The following is a 20,602-nucleotide window of genomic DNA, read 5'->3' as shown; positions in this document are numbered from 1 at the left end:
CCCATTTTACCCCTGAACTTTACTTATTACCCAAAATACTCGAAAAACATATATAATTACAAAACTAACTTCAATTTTTATTAAATTACTATTCCATTCTCAAATATAAATCTTAATTTTCCGATTATAACTTTATCAAAGAACTGAATCTCATTTTGAAAATTTTTCAAATTTTCAGCTTGAATTTAAGTCTGTTATTTAAGCTTTATTATTACCGATTTTTTCTCAGTTTTTAATTTAATCTTTCAACTACCAAATCTCATCAATTTCCTCAAAATTATCATATCACAACAGTCCTAAAATCATTAAAACAAACACAAGTGAGCTATTCTTCATAGGCAAATTAACAAATCACAAGCAACAACAATAATTCAACATAAACTCATTCAAACTCAAACAATAATCAACCAAATCAACATTCACTTATTAAATTCACATTTAATTATTATAAAGTTACCAAACCCTACCTCCGTACGAAATTAAAACCACGAAACCTCCGGAAAAACCTTCTGACCAAGCTACCGAAAAAAAAAACGTTCAAAATCGTGTGTGCCTTCTAGAACTCCAATTGACCGAACTCAAGGGGTAGGAGAGCTACATCACTGTCGACTTCCACCGATCAAAAGTGACACCAATATATAGAAGAAGAGTATACAAACACTTTTATTAGATTAAATTTTTTATTGGAATTACGAATATCAGAAAATTAAAGCCGTAAATTCGGTGGGGGGTTACGGTTCTCTCCATGCAAGCTTGGTCTCTCTCTTACTTATCGTATGAAAGGAAAAGAAAGTGAAGCGAATTGAAGGATGATTACATGACTATATATACTTAATGAATGAAACTAATGATGTGTCATGATTGTATATATGCATAGAGGTGGCGAGGCGCTACGACCTCTAAAATAAAATACATACATATAATAGCAGAAATAATAAAATAAACTAGGAGCCTTGAAAAACATGTAAAACAAAATCGTAAAATAAAAAGCGCAACGCTCAGAAAACGAGATTACTTGCGTGCTAAGAAACCTAGAGATTATAGGTGTAACTAAGTAGAAAATGGGAATGGAGGGTCAAAAGTACAGAATAACAAGCTCCTAACTCAGCCTGTGAAGTTAAGGCTGGCCGGAGAATAATTACATATATATACATATCCCGAAAACCCAAAATACATAACTGAAAACTTAACTCTCCTCAACCCTCTAGGAGGGACAAAATAAACAAGTTTCTTGGAGAGAAATCTAAGTACATTTATATAAAGTTGTACATCAAAATAAACCCAAAGACTACTCCGCTTCAGAAGTTCAGACGCCTAGTGAGAAGTCTCTCGACCTGTATCTGAAAACAACAACACAGTATAGGGTGAGAATCGGAGGTTCTCAGCGTGGTAAAGGTGCCACGCATATAATATATAAGGTCCTGGGAATGCCAGAGGCAATCCTAGAACACCGATACTCAGATTAAAAGCCTTAAAGTATTAAATAGAAACCATAAAGGGGGTGGCTTTCTAGAGATATCCAAGCCTAACATAACTTAACCTTAATCCTATTTCCTTCCGCCTTTCCTTCGAACCTCCATCTCCAATGGTATACCACACACAGTTAAATAGATAAAATCAAACACAAGAATAGTACAAGTACTACAGATAACAATTATGCAATTAGCATAGCAAATACATTTAGGCATACTTAGTTAATACACAAGCAAGTAATTTAGGTAATATGCATATGGTGCATGCCTGTCTTATGGCTGATGAGTCTCATCTGTCGGTTATTAAGCCAACCCAACAAGTCTAGTTTGCTAAACCTTTGGATTGTCCCCCGATGCGCATCCCCAAGAGTCTATGCATAGCTTTTTCTCATATTATAAATTGCTCAATAAGGGTCAACCTTCCCGGGAATTTAGAGTGCCCGGTCACATCTTACGTCGCAGGGTCAACAGAGTATCGGGTCTCAATCTGGAACACGTGGTGGCAAGCCATCGTACTTTACCCAGAGAAACCCGTATCTCAGATAATTTAAACGTGTAAGCCTCATACATTTCATAGTAATTATAGAAATCAATCATTCAAGCCTTAGCATCTTCAATCATTAATGCATGCATCTTATTTTTACATGATTTCATCATTTTCAACCTTTACTTCACCCTCAAATTACCTTAATTTACTAACTCCACCTCATTACTAAGCTTCCTAACCAAGTTTAGAACTAACAATAGGAAAATAGAGGATATAAGTTTGAAATTCAGTTTAAAAACTCAAAATCTAGTTTTTGCAGAAAACAGGGCCACGCGTACGTATTTAGGCCAAGACGCGTGCGTACACATCTATCCGCATACGCATGTACGCTGGACAGAATTGAACGCATGCGTATGGCTCCTATATGCGTACGCGAAACATCCTTTTTTTAGGTGCTATGCGTACGCATGAATATGTATGCATACGCATAGGTTCCAAACTGAATGTAATCAATGCGTATGCTTTCATACGCATGCATAGGTTTTTGGTTAAAATTTTGGTTAAGTCAAAAAGCTGCAGAATTTACATTTTGAACATCAAACTTCCGATGCACATAACTTCTTCATTTTAAATCATTTTCGATCCGTTCTTTGAACGGTGTAAACTTCACGGGACTAATTTTCATACAAAATAAGTTTGAAATCATTTGAAGGTCCTAAATCCAAATTATGGGTCACCGAAGTTCAGCCAAAAAACCAAATTTCACAAAACGCTTCAAAACCTCATTTTCTTTGCAAAGCTCTTTCCAATCCAGTCCATCATACCTATAATCAGCAATGTAACTTACCCTTAACAAAATCACAACAATCTTTGCAATCCTACCATTTGTCAACTCAATAACAATCTCACTTCAACCTAAATTTCATAAGTTTATCAACAAATATCAACATACCAACCTATATATACATATTGCCATGATCACAAGTTCTCCAAACATCATCATATCATCATCCATCATTCCAATATCAACAAAACCAAGTAAACACCATACATATTCAAATCATATCATTCTCACTAAACATTCCATACACATAATCATTCCAGCTTATCCTATAGTTCTCTAACCTAAGTTTTCACATGACATTATATATAATACACGTGGAACCTAAACCATACCTTGGCCGATTTCAACATAACCAAGGAAATCCACAAGGAAAAAGGGAAAATGCTTCAATCACCAAGATTCAACTCTAACTCCACCAAACTCTCAAATTAAGCTTCCAATGATTCCAAGGTCTCCATATCATGCATTCATACACCTAACACATATATATACATACATATACCCAACAATTCAATAACCAACATAATCCAAACAAGAAATAACTAGATTTTAGGACTCTCACAATGCCCACGGACTAAACGAACTAAATTCGTCAAGCTCCACAAGCTAAATTGAACCTAGAGCGCCAAATCAAGCAAAATTTCAACATGGGTTCTCTTTAATTTCGAAAATTGAGGGATAGAGAGGTTGGGGTGATATTGAAGCTTAGCTATGAAATTGATCTGATAGAATCGTAGAGCTCAACGCGGTGGACGCGTGGCTGCAAACGGTGCGGCGATTGGAGTTCGGATGAAGGAGTTATGGTGGATTAAGGTGGTGGTGAGGGTTTGGTACCCTTCTTCTCCCTTGGCTATTCAGCGTTGGTTTCTACTGAAATGGGGAAGAAGATGAGCTTCTGCCCATTTAAGTGATGGGTCCGGTTGGGCCCACGGGCCCAGTTCAACCGGTTGGGCCCACGGGCCCAGTTCAACCGGTTCGGCCCGTTCGGCCTAATCTTGGGCCAAATTCTTCGAAATTAGTGTCAAAATTCTCGTTTTAAGGAGCTCTATCCTAGTTTAACATGGGATTTACATTTCTAATTTTCCTTATTAAAATTTAATTTATTGACTATTTATTTACTAATTTTAGCGGGATTTACAAAAATCAATTTAAATTTTATCTACTAAAATAGTTTTTAATAAATAATTCAAACTAATAGAATAAGTCATAATTAAATTAAACTTTAATAATCATAAAATTCTATTTAATTATTTTTGTCAACAAAAATAATTTTCTTAAAAAACAAAATCTCATTATAATATAAAAACATATAAATAACTAATTATTAAATTTTCAAAAATTTGGGGTGTTATACATTACAAGCATTTATCCATTTGCATTAATCTACTAAACTTATCAGCAGTCTGGAGGTGGTACAGGGTTGGGACCGGAGGAGGGGGAACTTGTGATGGAGAGTGAGGAACGGGAGAAAGGCAGGGAACAAGAGGAACAACATGCTATTTGTACACAATTAGGAATAGAGAAGGGAGCTGCCATGGATGGTGGCACTGATATGCACCATGAAAACCAAAGACCAAGTTGGGAAGAGGAGATGGCTGAGAATAAGGAGGCATAGAAACTAGCTGTAGAGTCAGGTGTTCAATGCAGTGATGAGGATGATATTATGGTCATTTTACAGGAGCAGAATGAAGCAATTGCTCTGAAGCGAAGACAAGCGAAGCATAAAGAAAAAGTTCGACGAAGCAGGCCAAAAAATTGAAAGCAGGTGTGTAATAACTCTGTGATATGATTTCAAGTTTCTGGAATATTAGGGGGTTGGGAGGTAATGGAAAAGTTAATATGCTTAAGAATTTTATCAGTAAGGCTAGATTGGGTATGCTAGGTTTGATAGAAACAAAGAAAGAGCTTGTGACTAAATTTGATGTAGCTCGTATCTGGGGAAATAGCAGTGCTTGTTGGGAGTTTGTGGGTTCCATTGGAGCCTCTGGAGGGTTATTGTTAATATGGGATGAGACGGTCTTTAAATTGAATAATTGTTATAAAGGTAATAGATGGATCTGTGTAGACGGGGTTGTGGTAAAAGATAACTTTCACTGTGCTATATGTCTGGTGTATGATCCACATGAGAGGGCTGAGAAGGCCTCTGTTTGGGAAGAATTGAGCTATATTGCAGGGCTGTGGCAGGTTCCGTTCTGCTGCTTAGGGGATTTTAATGAAATTCTGCATCCCGAAGAAAGAAAAGGTGCGATTAGCATGTCAGCGTCTGTGGAAGATTTTAAAGTGTGGATAAATGATATGGAATTGATTGATTTGGCACTGAATGATCGTAAGTATACATGGTTTAGAGGGCAGTCGTGCAGCCGTATTGATAGGTGCCTAGTGTCTCTGGGGTGGCTTGATGAGTATCCGGGATTGCATCTGCGGGGAGGTCTAAGAGGTTTATCGAATCACTGCCCTTTGATTATAGAAGACAGCAGAAGACTTGATGGTCCGAGACCTTTTCGTAGCTTAGACTCCTGCTTCACACATGAAGGCTTCTTAAGAATGGTAAAGGAAGAATGGAGGGATTTGGGTGCTATACACTTCTTAAAGAAGATGAAAGCGCTATCAACACCTCTGCACAGATGGCATAAGTAGCATTTTGGGAATATACCTGAGAAGATTAAGAGGTTTGAGGAAGAAATACAGAAGGTCGGCGATATGGTCAGTAGTGGTCGGTATGATAGTACAACGGAGGCAAGGAGGAAGGTGCTAGTGAGGTGCTGTGAAAAGTGGTATAAGAGACAGGATCTGCACTGGAAGCAAATGTCTAGATCACAGCATGCTACTGAGATGGATAGAAACACAAGGTATTTCCATAATATAGCTTCGGCGAGAAGAAGAAATAACAGGATTAAGTCGTTGATTATCCAAGGGAGATTAGTGAGGAATCAACCAAGAATTAAGGCTGCGGTTCGGAACTTCTATAAACGGCTGTACCACCAGGAACATTCTCCAAGGGTGAGCTTTAGGGACGGACTAGTCAATCGACTAGATAGAGAGGAATTTGAAGCCCTAGAGGTATTACCGTCTGTGGAAGAAGTGAAGAAGGCAGTTTGGGATTGTGAATCTTCTAAGGCTCCAGGGAGTGACGGGTATAACATGAATTTTATAAAAAAAGTTTTGGAATGAAATTGGGGCAGAGTTCACTACAGTAGTTATGTGCTTTTTCGAGACAGCAATATTATCAGAGGATTCCAATATTACATGGGTAGCGTTAGCACCAAAATTTGTTGGTGCTAAGGAAATAAAAGATCTCAGACCTATTAGCATGGTGGGGTGTATTTACAAAGTTATTTCTAAATTGTTGACAACAAGAATGAGCAGTGTCATGCCAGGACTAGTTGGGGAATCGCAGAGTGCCTTTGTGAAGGGGAGGAAGATACATGATGGAGCGTTAATCGCATGTGAAACAGTACAATGGTTGAAACTGAAAAAGAAGGCATCAGCAATTATCAAACTGGATTTTCAAAAGGCCTATGATAGAGTTAAATGGTGCTTTATTGATACCATGCTAGACAAGATGGGCTTCGGCAGGACATGGAGGTCATGGGTAAAGGAGTGTGTCAGTACGGCTTCTATCTCTATTCTGGTTAATGGATCTCCATCGAAACCCTTCAAAATGGAAAGGGGACTTCGCCAGGGTGATCCGTTATCACCGTTCTTGTTTGTCTTGGTGGTAGATGTGCTTAACAGGATGATCGGGGAGGCGGTAAGAAATGGTCGAATCTCTCCACTCCTTATTGGTCGGGATAATATAGAGCTATCACATTTACAATTTGCTGATGATACTATATTATTCTGTCCCCCGGATGAGGAGACAGTCAAAAACTATAAGAGGCTGCTGAGGTGTTTTGAAATGATGTCTGGTCTAAGCATTAACTTTGAGAAGTCTAACTTGATACCAGTAAATTGCAGACAGAAGTGGGTTACCCGAATGTGTCAGTTGTTGGGTTGTCAGGAGGCGGCCTTGCCGGTGAGGTATCTAGGCATTAGTCTAGGTGCAAACCCGAGGCTGGTAAAAACTTGAAAGCCGATCATAGACAAGGTGGAAGAGAAGATCAGCTTGTGGAAGGCAAAAGTCCTTAGTAAGGCAGGAAAACTGGTACTCATCAAGTCGGTAATCAATAGCCTGCCAATTTATTACCTGAGTTTGTATAAGATGCCAAATGCGGTTGCAAGGAAAATTATCACGTTGCAGAGAAGGTTCTTTTGGGGGGAAGGATGATGGGCGTCCAGGCATGGCTCTTGTGAAGTGGGAGCTGGTTCAGGCACCAAAGAAGTTAGGAGGGTTGGGGGTGGGTGATGCAGTGGTACGCAATGCTGCACTACTGTTCAAATGGTGGTAGTGGTTCTCAAAGGAGGAATGTCCACTATGGAAGAAGATTGTATGCTCCTGTTATAATTTGAACCCAAACCTCATGCTTTCAGCTCAGCAACTACCCCTAAGAGGTGGACCGTGGAGGGACATATGTCAAGTGCCAATCAAGGAGCAACATGTGAGGCAGAAGATGATTGATGGACTTACTATAGAAGTAGGGAATGGTAGATCCACCAGATTTTGGGAGGATACGTGGCTCCAGGTGGGAAAGTTGAAAAACTCCTTTCCAAGACTCTTCTTGATTTTAAACAAAAAAGGATTAGTGATTGGGGACTGTGGGTTTTCGGATGGGATAGAGTGGATTTGGCATTTCAATGGCGAAGGGAACTACGTGTATGAGAAACAAAGATCTTAGACCAGCTGCTTCAAGTCTTACAATCTGTTAGATTGATAGCAAAAGTGCAAGATAGAGTGTTGTGAAAATTTGATAAGGACGTCGTTTATTCTACTAACTCATTTGTGCAGGTTATGCAGGAAGAGACTTTGGGCAAGGAGTTTCTGAGCTAAAAATTTGCAAAGGAAATTTGGAAAGGACTAGTCCCACCTCGAGTAAGGCTGTTCACTTGGTTTGTTTTGGTAGGCCGGGTTAATACAAAGGATCGGCTATGTAGGCTGGGAATTCTACAACTGAATGATAATCTGTGCGTCTTGTGCAACAAAGAAGTAGAAAACTTACAACACTTATTTGTTACTTGCGAGTTCTCTTAGCAGATATGGTGTGCATGGATTTCAGAGTTTGGACAGAAGTGGGCTGCACCTGGTACTTTGAAAGACCACTTTGAAAGTTGGAGATTGACGCCATTGAGAAAAGACTTGCGCAGGAGTTGGATGGTTGGGTTTTTCTCAATTATGTGGAACATCTGGCTACAAAGGAACGATGTTATTTTTCAGAATAAGACAATAGGAGTTGGAGATTGTGTGACTCAAACATTTTTATGTGCTAGGAAATGGTGTGGTAAGTAACTCAGGTTGTTGATGGCTATGCCGGAGATGACTTAGGAGTTACTTCTTTGTTTTTTCTTCCTTGTATTGTTTGCTCCATTTTGATGTTGAGCTTTCTCTTTCAAAAAAAAAAGGTATTCAAAGCCCAAAACATTTTCTTATTAAAAAAAACCTTACCTTGAGGAATCAAGCCCTCAACGATTCTAATGCGATAAGTCCCTTTTTTCCCTCGGCTCGCAACAGCAGCGGCTGCATTTACCGCTTTGCTTACTTCCGCAATAACAAAAATAGTTTTAATCGTAACATGCAACCACGATAACTCAATTCTAAATCATCAATATCGTGAAGTCTTTAATAATATATAATGGAATACTAACGATGAAGGTTCGAGACAAAATTGCTTACGGTAACAGCAGAACAGAGCAGCTGCAATTCCGAACTGACCCAGCAGCAGCTCCGATAGCAGCCAGAAGCTCTGGTGGTTCAACGGCAACCTTAATTTCGACGCGCAAACACCTGAACTCAACCATATGGCACCAACATCTCAACATCTATAATAAACTTTGAATAGAACACTAATTTTTCGAAGGTTCCGAACAAAGAACACTTGCCGCACTCAGGAAGAACGCTAGGACAAAGCAGTGACAGTTCCGACAGTAACTTCTGGCAACAAGGACCTCGATAACGGTCTCTGACAGCCAGCATGATGGTGGTAGCTCCGCCGATAGTGACTGGGCACAGGAACGTGAGCAGTGATGTCTTCTCCCTCTATCTTCCTTCCTCTATGCATCTATTCCTCGCGCACATTCTCATCGGCGGCAGTGATGAGAGTTGCAACAGCGGTGGAAGCTGGCGGTAACAGCGAAGGCTTGCGGTGAGGACGACGGCGCCGCAGACAACAGTAGCAGTGGCGACACATGAATGACGATGAAGGTGGCTGGCGTGACGCTTCCTCTCTTACCCGTGAGTTCTCTCTCTCTCTCTGCGGCTCTGCTTCCACGGCGGCTCGAAGGAAAACCAGCGGCAAAGGTAACGTGATGGTGGTGGCGCAGACAGCTCCCCCTCCACTAGTGACCTCTCTCTTTCTCGGATCTCACTTTCTTTCTTTTTCCTACGGTCCCCTCTCCTCTCTTCCCTTTCTTTTTGTTCTTTCCTTCTTTTCCCTGTGTTCGTTTATGTTGTGTGTCTGTGTTGAAGAAAGGGTAAGAGGGAATTGTGGCTAGTTTTGGAAAATTAGGGTTAGGGTTGTGTTTTGGGAATTTAGAGTTTAGGTAGTGTATTAATTAAAAATCAAATTTAATCCAATAATAATATCTATACAAATACTATTTAATTATCAACTTAAAATTTATTTTCAAATAAATACTCCAATTCAATAATTAGAGATAATAAAAATCAATTTTCTTTATAATCATGAAATAAAGTTAAAAACCTAATTATTCAGAAATTGCTTAATTTATATATAAAATCTCTTAAAATATAATCTTAATTAAATATAATAAATCATAAACAAAGTTATTATTTAATTTTGTAAAAATATGGGGTCTTATATCCTACCCCACTTAGGGCCCGTTTGGGAAACTTTAGAAGTAACTTTTTTTAACTTTTGACTTATGAAAAGTAGTAGTATTAATGTCTGGTGCAATTTTCAAAATCAAATTGCAACTTTCTAAGAAGCTATTTAAGAGCTTATAGAGAAGTTAAAAAAAATGACTTCTCTCATAATACTTCTACTTTTTATCACATTTCTATAAAATAAGTACTTCTAGAGTTAAAAATCCAAATACAAAATAACTTATTTATAAGTTACTTTTAACAGAGTCATTTATTGTTTAAGTTATTTTATCAAAAGGAACTTAATTAAGTTGGTTACCCAAACTGGGCCTTATAAACATTTACGTCCTCGAAAATTAAAGTAATACATAACATATTGCATAGTGTTAATACTTTTCTTTTGAATACTTTAGAAAAACAAGAAGTTTTGGCATATATATAAATTTTCAAATACTGTATGCTACAAAAATTAAATATAAGAGAAGAGTGTGATGTAAAGCAGAAGTTACAAGATAGGTTCAAAACAAAGAATTTACATGGTGTCAACATCAAGGGTTTTAAATAGCTTACTATCGTAACTCCCAACTGTACTTTATCGAGCGAAACATCTAAAAATTCTCAACCTCATCAATCACTTCGCAAACTCACTACCAGTCACAAGTCTAATATCAAACAAATTCTTTCGTGTGAATCAAAACTTCACAACTCTCTTTGATGTCACAAACTTACAAGTTTCACCTTCCGCGTTCATGAACCGTGTCCTAAAGAACTACCGTATTTGCTTACTATGCCTAGAGATCGCACGTAACACCAAAATAAATCTCGAGTTTACTCAGAAGTACATGAAACCTTATCAAAGAAGGACAACATTGACAAGAGTTTGAAAGGATTGTTGAGACCATAAGTAAACAAGGATGTACAAGAAATGAAGAGTGCTGGAAAGAGAATCAACTGACAACTTTAAGGGTAACTCTTGAATCAAAGAAATTCGATAGGACCAATAAGATGAAAAATAATGTAGTATTTTGAGTTCAAGCTGAGTCAAAGAAGTTTGAGGTTTACAGAAGAAAAATATCCAAAACCAAAGATAAAGCTCACATAACTCAAGAGTATGATTTAAAAATACTTTCAAATACATTGTTCATAAAGAATGGAAAACTTAAGGAAAAATCATTTCACATTCTAAAAGAAAAAGATAAGTAACAAACATCCTTTAAAAGAATAATAGAAGCGTGAATGTGGCATTATTTCAATATAAATTCAAGTTGAGATAGACTATACAAAATTTGAAAAAGGAAAGATTAATTTGGCTAAGAGCAAAATTGTATTTTCTCATTTTTTAAGCATGCATGAAAACTGCGATCTTGTTGGAAGGAAACATGAGATAAAGTTTTGCTTATAAGAGGAAAAGAGGATGCATTACAATCGAGCAGGTTTAAACCACATACAGAAATTTTCAGAGTATAAGGTAAAGGTGTGTAGGCTGAGTTGAAAGCAATTTTATTAAAACTTGAAGACATGCTTGTGTCGCACCGAAACAAGTTCAAATCACATCAAATAGAGGCACTGCTCAAGTAAAGGAATGCAAAGTCAAGGACAACCTTGCATAAGAATAAATCAAAACTTGTTTAAAAAGGTTTAAAACAAAACTGTGAAAATATACTTGAAATCATAACTTTATAAGGATATTCAATAATATTAAGATGCGCTAAGAAGGAAACCAACTCATTTCAAGAAAGGAACTTAAATCAAGGGAATTTAAATAGAATTCATAAAGCATGCATTCATAGAAACAAAAAGTTCAAGAAGGAATTAGTCCATCCTTAAAAGAAATTTTATGAGCCCAATGTTTTCAGAAGAATAATAAATGCATAAATAATGTGTTATGCTAAACCAAATTCAAATTAAAATAAATTAGGGGAAGTTTTTCAAACAAAGATCAACAGGGATAAAGGCAAAAATCTTCCTTCAAAAATTTTGAAAAATACCTAAGTATATAATCAGGTAAAGATATGCGTAAAATTTGTAATAAAGTTGTTAAAAAATTAAGTTGTATTTAAAGTAAGTATATGTCCATAAATCAATAAAAAGAATGGACGATGCATTAGAAACAAACAGTCATAAACTGTATAAAGAAGTTTCAAAGTTCATATAGAAGAGTGTATATCAAATCAAAAATGATTTTATTAAAATTTAAAGAATGGTTGTAGATATATTCAAATAAGAGAAAAATCGAATCACAAATTCTTTAAAAGTACTCATAGCAAGCAATTTAAAAGGTATACTGCATCAAGACAAGTTTAAGGCACATCCAATGGTACATGAGTCAAAAAGAGAAGTTTAAACAATAAAAGCAGATATCCAAGGAACTTAAGCAGACATATGCACTTAAGATCATACGAGGATGCATGTGAACAAAAGAATAGGGTTGGAAAATAATCAATTTACTTTCTAAGAAAGAAATCACAAACAAGAACTTTAAAGTAGATCATGAAAGAACAAGTCATATGACACCCGCAGAGTTCAAGACACATAACCAAGTAACCTCAAGAATTAACTCCTAACGTTCCCAGAACCCACTATTTGCGTTACCAATTACTTCTATTTTGCCTATGATAACCCATTAACGTTTCCATACACATAAACCATAAGCATTAAGTTGGCCAGACTTAACATCAGTAGATATGCAACGGTAAGCTAACAGCGTTAATCAATAGACAGTCATGTGCATAAAGCTCTATTTCTCGTCAACTGGACAAGACCTATAACATGACAAACACGGACGTGGCGGAAATTGGCCGATCAAGAATTTATAGAGAAAACAGCGTTGCAAGTACAGCTCTTAACCGACTAAAATCCGCTTATCAATTTAGAAAAGAGTTGTCACAAAATTAAGAACAAAATACTGGGAGTAGAAATCCCAGGTCGTCTCCCAACGAGTTGACAAAAGAGTGCAGCTTATTGGTCAGAGGTTTTCCAAGAAATTATTAAGTTTGAGAAACAGAAAAATAAATAATTGTAAATTTAAGCAATGAAAATTAACGAGAGAATTTATATAATTCAAATAAAAGCCTTGACCAGGAGAAGATTAATTAGAAGTTCTATCTTTGTTGAATTTTCCAAGTGTAATAATAAAAGGTTGTTGTTCTACTTGGCCATCCCTTACTTAATAAGGGAAAGTCAAGTAACTAACTAACCAACTCTATCACCCAAGTCCTAATCCTCTCCTAAGGGAGGATTAGAGTCAGAGACTAGAGAGTCAGCCAACAACTTCCAATTAAGATTAACACTTGAGTATTCCAACTCAAGGTTCTCCTCTTAATCAACTCCCAATCAAGTTAGGAAACTACTCCATTAACATGAATATAACTTTCACATAATTAAAAAGGGAATAAACGGAAGACATGATAAACAATAACTGAAAATTAATTAAAAGTAAAAATGGTTCTTTGCATTAATAAATCCCAAAATCATAAACATACTTATCCAAACAGGGTTAATGAGCAATAAAAGAGTAAAGGAATATGAAAACAAACTAGATTAGTAAAACTTCAATGGAGGTAATGACTCTTATCAATATCCAAAGCAAAAGCAATAAATTCTAAAACTATGAATGTGAAGAACCCTGGAGGAAGTAGTAGAATTCTCTCTAAGATTCAGAACTAAAAACTAAAACTATGCGTAATGTAAATGTGTGTTGAGTCTCTGCTGTCTCCTGGCTCTAGTCTGTGTTTCTGGGCCGGAAACTGGGTCCAAACTCGGCCCAAAATCGCCCCCACCATTTTCTGCAACTTCTGCAGATCGCGCATGTCATGCGTACGCGTCGCTGGTCATCTTCGCGTGTCACGCGTACGCGTCAGGCACGCGCACACGTCTCCGTACAAACTCCAATCCATGCGTGCGCATCGATGCTTGCTGGTTATCTCCTTAGTTTCTTGTGTTTCTTCCATTTTTGCAAGCTTCCTCTCCATCCTCTAAGCCATTCCTGCCCTATAAAGCCTGAAACACTTAACATACGGATCACGGCATCGAATGGTATAAAGGGGAATTAAAATACACAAATTAAAAGCTTAGGAAGCAAGTTTTCAATCATAGAACAACACTAGGAAGGAATTGTAAAATCATGCAAATAGTATGATTAAGTGTGTAAAGATTTTATAAAAGCCACTCAAATCAGCACAAGATAAATCATAAAATAGTGGTTTATCAAACACTCAGAATATGAAATGAAGCACAGTCAGTTTATTCCCAAAGCTCTATTCAGGATGAACTACTCTGATATCATAATGTAACACCCTTACTTTTAATACCTCATTATCGTACTAAAAGCTCAGGCGTCACTTACCTTTAATTCGTTGATTTCATAGTATAATTATTTAATATTGAGCCTTAGCGAATACAACCGAATGTTTAGTTACGAAATCGAGAAAGACTTTACTTTAATTTACTTAATCACACAATTATATCCACATAATAATAAATACATAAACTTATTCAAACCTCCTCAAAATACAAGTCCTACCCCTCTAAAAACTAAAAACATAATCATCGAGGGAAAAATCTAATAACTAAGCCAAAATTTATAAGGTACAACCACATATAATATGCTTGTAGTTCAATCACGACTTCGCGCCAAAGCTTCCTGAACCTGTCACTGAAAGGAAATCTGTAGGGGGTGAGAACATCGTCTTCGCAGGTTCTCAGTAGTGACGGGAATACTATTAAAGCAAATAAATACTTGCAAATAGAATTAATTTCATTATAAAATAGTTTATCCTTAAAATAACCGTTTGGAAAAAGCTTTATGGAGGACACTTAATTTAAAATATCATAAAGAAGTTTCATTTAGTTTACAATTTAGTAAGGTGATTGGTTTAAAGAAAAGTAAAGGACCAAGGACGTGCTTAGGGGCTTCCTATCCAACTTACCTCGCTCACTCATATCCAAAAAATACATACATTAGAATACTCAGGCAACATCTAGTCCACCTGCCTCAGCCCTTATTACCACATACCAGAAACCACCCTCATCACGCCTCTACCAAAGAAGGTCTCTTAGATAAACATACACATACAAGACAAACAAAGAAATCACAGATAGGATTCAGGTACATCAAGTAAAACAAGTAGCAGATAAACATGGCTAAGCAATTAGGCAAACCAAAACAAATGTACACTCAATCAAAACATACAAATGCATATGATGCATACCTGTCCTATGCTGATGAGTCTTATCTGTCGGTTATATAGTCAACCTGGCATGTCCTAGTAGTTAACCATTGGACAGTCCCTCTATGCGCGCATCCCCAAGCTCAAAAATAATATTCATGGAGTCAAACTCCAAGCTCAAATATAATATTCCATTGAGTCAAATTCCAAGCTCAAATATAATATTCCATGGAGTAAAACTCCAAGCTCAATAATAGAATATTCAAAATTCATATATATATGCATGCCCATGGGGAACCCGGGGAGTTAAAGTGCCCGGTCACATTTTGTGACAAAGGGTCAACAGAGTATCGAGTCTTAACTTGGAGCAAGTGGTGGCAAAGAGGGAACCCAAGGAGTTAAAGTGCCCGGTCACATCTTACGACAGAGGGTCAACAGAGTATCGAGTCTCAACCTGGAGTAAGTGGTTGCAAGCCACTGCGTCTACCTGAGGAAACTCGTGTCTTAGATAATTCAAATTCATAAGCCATATGAATAATTTAATCATAATTCATCAATATCTACATCAGTGTCAATCTCATTTCATTCATCACCATACCTCAATCATTATCCTCTTCCTCAATATTGAAATCACCATCAAACCTCTATCAAACCAATTATTACTAATTACATCTTAATTCAAGCATAACCTTCAAACTTACTCACTTGTCCCCAAACTCTTGAAATCATACTTAAATTATTGTTTCAAAGTCTTTAACTAGTTACTCAAATCTCTTTTCGTTATTATTAAAAATAAAATGAATTAAAATCACCATTTGACCAAATCAAGGTAATCCGACTCTCCTTGGCAATTCTAACGCGATAAGTCCCTTTTTCCCTCGGCTCACAACAGCAGCGGCTGCATCCACAGCTTTGCTTACTTCTGCAATAACAGAAATAGCTTTAATTGTAACATACAACCTCGATAACTCAATCTTAAACCATCAATATCGTGAAATCTTTAATAATATATAATGGAATACTAATGGCAAAGGTTCAAAATAAAATATACTTACGGTAACAGCAAAACGGAGGAGCCACAATCCCGAATTGACCCGACAGCAGCTCCGATAGCGGCCAGAAGCTCCAATGGTTCAACAGCAACCTTAATTTCGACGCGCAAATACTATTTAATTATCAACTTAAAATTTATTTTCAAATAAATACTCCGATTCAATACTTAAAGATAACAAAAACCAATTTCCTTTATAATCATGAAATAAAGTTTAAAACCTAATTATTCAACTTAAAGCATATAAAATTCTTATTATTATTCAATTACTAAAGGTCTAAATCATAAATAAAAAATTTCTTAATTTATATATAAAATCTCTTAAAATATAATCTTAATTAAATATAATAAATCATAAACAAATTTATTATTTAATTTTGGAAAAATACGGGGTCTTATATATCGGGTGATGAAGTACTCCTCGGATCTAATCGTCCAAGCCTTTTCTTGGATAATAAACACCATAGGCACATAACTGGGCTCTAGCCATTGATGCTCAGTGTTTTGTTATTCTTTGAATCTCTTTTGATCTTTTCATACTTCTTTCTTTCTTGCTTTATCTTTTCTCTCTTTTTTTTCTTTTTCTTTTCAATTCAAAGATCTTTTTGGAATATTTAGAGATCTCATAATACTTCTCGAACCCTCTATTTATGAAGAATTACTCTTCTCTTTCATTCAAGACCATTCACATGTTGCTACGTTCCATGGAATACAATCACAATTCATGGACTACCACTTTATATATTAGCACTTTATTTAATTGATTCAACTTTTTTCCATTAAAAGCCACTCTTTTTATATGATTATAGTGCTCGGAGGACAAATTTAGTAATAAGTGTGATAGCAAAGTAAAACAAAAAAATAGACATGATGTCAAAGGAAGAGAAAGAAAAGCAAGAGAAAACTTAAAAGAAAGAATTACTAACCACCATACATAATTGTTACCAAATTCATTATCTATCATTGTTGCTCTCTTCATCCTCATTTTTGGTCTTATTTGCAACACTAAACTAGAGTTTGGCCATGTACATATTGGTGAACACGAAACTTAGGATTTGGACATATTATCAAGTGGTAAAGAGTATGGAGAAACATAGAAAGCTAAGTATATATTGTGTGACGTGATGCATGCATGAATTTATTTTAAAATAAAATAAAAACGTAAACAAAATATGAAGGATGCATGAAGAAGAAGAAGGAAATAATGATGGTAGCGAAAACTTTTGAAAATTAGTTTTTAAAATTAAAATTAATTAAAAAAAACTATAAGTAGAAAATAGAAATTAACTAAAATATAACTTATTTATTATATTTTTTTCAATTAATTAAAAGAAAGGACTTTAATGGAAAAGAGAAGAAATTGGATACTAACCGACTAGGTTGCCTACCAACAAGTGCTCTTTTAACGTCACTAGTTTGACTCAGACCGCTTTCTAAGATAGAGAATTGATTGATTTTTGTTGACCTTCTTCTTCTCCAAGATAGTTCTTTTTGTTTGTTGATTATGATCCCTCAATTCTTTCATTGATTTCTCTATTGATCGCACCTCTTCTAGCTTTTCTTCTTTTTCCAGACTTAGATGCTGTACAAAGTTCTGAAGGGCTCCTTTATCAAGAGCTTCTTGGATCAATGGGTTAATTTTATTAACCTTCATGCAACCTTCAGATTCATTAGGGTATGGACTCCTCAGGTTGGTGACCTTGCATTCCTCTCTAGAATTAGAAATTGTATCACTTGGAGAGGAATTTGTTTGCTTCTCTGTCAATTGCTTAGTAATTTGTCCCACTTGTACCTGTAAACTTTTGATAGATGCTTCTTGATTTTTAAAGTTTGTTCTTGTTTCTTGCATGAAATCTTGGATTTGTTGAACAAACTTAGAGGTAGTTTGGGATAATTTTTTTACCTTATTCTCAAGAAAAATCTCAGCCACGGTTTGAGATAGTTCCTCTACAGCATGCTCAAGAGGGTTTTGGAATTGCATTTGACTTTCTTGCATATGGCATGCAACATTAGAGAAAGCTTGTTCTTGATTCCACCAGTTATCATTAGGATAATCCCTCCATTCAGGAAAGTAGGGATTGTTCTCAGGCTTTAAGAATTATCCCATGTATGCCCCTCCATTGAAATCATAGCTAGGGGCTTGTGAAGTTTGTAATTGTTCTACTTATGTTGTGAGTAAGAAAACTTGTTGAAACATGCACTTGTTGAGTGCGAAGATTGTGTTCATGGGATCTATTGCTTCCTTATATACAAACACCAAACTTGATTAAAAGCACCGTGTGAAAAAATATGAAAAGAAGTAATATGGAGTAGTAAAAAGAAAAACAGAGTAAAAAAGATCTAATTTAGTAATTTTACCCAATGTATGTTGTCAATCTCAGTTAATCCCCAGCAATGGCACCAAAAACTTGATGAGTGAAAACTTAAGCTCACGGATACCGGCAAGTACATTGGATTGTTCAAGTAATACCACAGTGAGTGGATATCATTCCCACGAGGATTAAAGGATCAAGAATGCAAATATCAAGTTAAATTTCTAATTAGATCAGATAAAACCTGGTATTGATGAGGGCAAAGTTGTGTCTTGCTTGGAATCTTAGAAGTTGAGTACTTCTGAAGCAGTGATGTTGATTGAAAGAGAATAATAATGGAGAATGTCAAGGGTTTCGAATATGTTTAAGTCTTAGAAAAATCAAATCTTGTTTTCCTATTCTAAAGCATGCAAAGATCTTTTCACGACAAATCTTAATTAACTGATTTCCAATGTCTTGGTTCATCGATTTCTCTTCAATTAACCAACCGCCAATGTCTTGGTCAATCAATTACTTGAAAAGGTTAAGTACAAATCCGATTTAGTTCCTCATAAGATCCCAATGTAGTCCTTAGGTTGGATTATATATCACGTATCCAAGTTAGTCATGTCTGATTGATAAAAACACAATTTTCAAAAGTTGTTCTAATCTAAATTATATATCACATATTCAAAACTAGAGTGATTGAAAATCATGTATGTGTCGCACACTTTAAAAACCACTATGTCTAGTCGATTCAAAATGTCATGTGAAAGAGTTTTCAAGCATAATCCGAATATTAGTTCTGTCGAAGCAATAAACAAATTCAAGATGGGATTAGCATACGTTTTGATACTACTAATCCTTTAAAGATGAAGAACAAATAACTCAATCATGAAATAGGTCAATGCAACTCTTTAAAATAAAAGAAAATTTAGATTAATAATCTGTAGAAACAAAAAAAAAGAGCTTCTAATCCTTTGACTAAAAGATTAATCCATCATGGAGAATGGAAAACAACACTAAAAAGAAATTGTGCGGAATAAATTCCTTCCCCTCTGTAAATGTCATTCACTTATTTATACCTAGGGTTTCTTCTAATTTAAATTCAAAAACTAAATCTTATCTTAATCAGAATAATTAAGATAACTCCTAATAATTCAAATCCTAAAATAAAACCAAATCAAAATCAAATCATAACAGAATCTTCTTCAATCTTCAAATGGGAATCAGAATGGACCTTGTTGAAATCATTATTAGCATTGCACATGGACTCACTAGCGTGTAACTGGACTTGATCTTTAGGCTTGGGTGTTTAACGCCAAGCAGTGGCGTTAAACGCCGCCTTCATTTGAATAGGCCAGCGTTACATGCTTGTTAGGGCATTCCACGCCACTTCAATAAAGGCCCAGGGCAATGTACTCCCATACCTGGCATAGCACGCCAGCCCCACTCCACTTTAAGGCGTTGCACGCCCTTCACTAGGCATTATACGCCTTGTCTTACTTGCTTCTAGGGAGCCTTAGGCATCTTCAAGGCATGGCACACCCTTTCATGGCGTGGCATGCCATGCCTTGTGTACTCCAGGGTGCGTTGCACGCCCTCCTTGCCATGGCACACCAGCTTTGCATCTTCTCCAGGGCGTTGCACGCCTTCATCATGACGTGGCATGGTACTTGATTTTCTTCTCTTAATCCTGTATTTCCTTAAAAAACACTTATAAAATACCTTAGTAGCAAATGATACTTAAAAGTGATTAGATTAGAGGAGAAACTGTGATTAAACCTAAGAAAACAAGAAAATAATACGAGGAAAAGTACTAAAGATGCGAACACATCAACAGACTTATTAGTCCAAAGTAATTTATAATATTTTTTCTTATTTCAAGATAAATAATAAAAATTTTACTATGAGAAGATAGAATACAATTTATATACTTACCATTGATGCATAAACATGATAGTCTTCATTGATGTTATTTCATCTCTTAATCTTCTAAATTATAAATAGAATTAAGCATGTAAGGAATATAATTTAAACACATTGAGAAGACTCAACATATAAAGAGTTATGATAAATGAACTTGTATAAAATAAAAAAAAAAATTATCCTAAAAACTCAAATAAATAGGAGCAAAATAAAGGAATAGAAGAGATAAAGTACAATAACAAATAATAATATTTTATAGTTTATAAATCAAAATGTAAAAATAATACATCATACGAGAAAAAAAAAGTATTACTAAATGAAAGAGCAATTGATAAAAAATTAAATTCTTTCTTAGCATATATGATTTTTTACAATAAATAAGTTATAATACAAAAGTAGATAAAATAATAAAAGAAGAAACAAAATTATTTTTTTAATAAAATA

The 20,602-nt window shown here is 35.7% G+C and overlaps 1 long non-coding RNA gene across 1 annotated transcript; it reads left to right on the top strand.

Moving 5' to 3' along the window:
* Positions 947 to 20,154, top strand: LOC110266627. The gene is made up of 3 exons (XR_002354073.1): positions 947 to 1,054; positions 12,014 to 12,017; positions 20,144 to 20,154. It is a non-coding gene; the product is annotated as an uncharacterized LOC110266627 (long non-coding RNA).

The sequence above is a fragment of the Arachis ipaensis genome, chromosome B09 (genome assembly GCF_000816755.2).
Source record: "Arachis ipaensis cultivar K30076 chromosome B09, Araip1.1, whole genome shotgun sequence".
In the NCBI taxonomy this organism is placed as follows: Eukaryota; Viridiplantae; Streptophyta; class Magnoliopsida; order Fabales; family Fabaceae; genus Arachis; species Arachis ipaensis.
The sequence above is the reverse complement of the archived record's forward strand: the minus strand, read 5'-3'. Positions and strand labels throughout refer to the sequence as shown.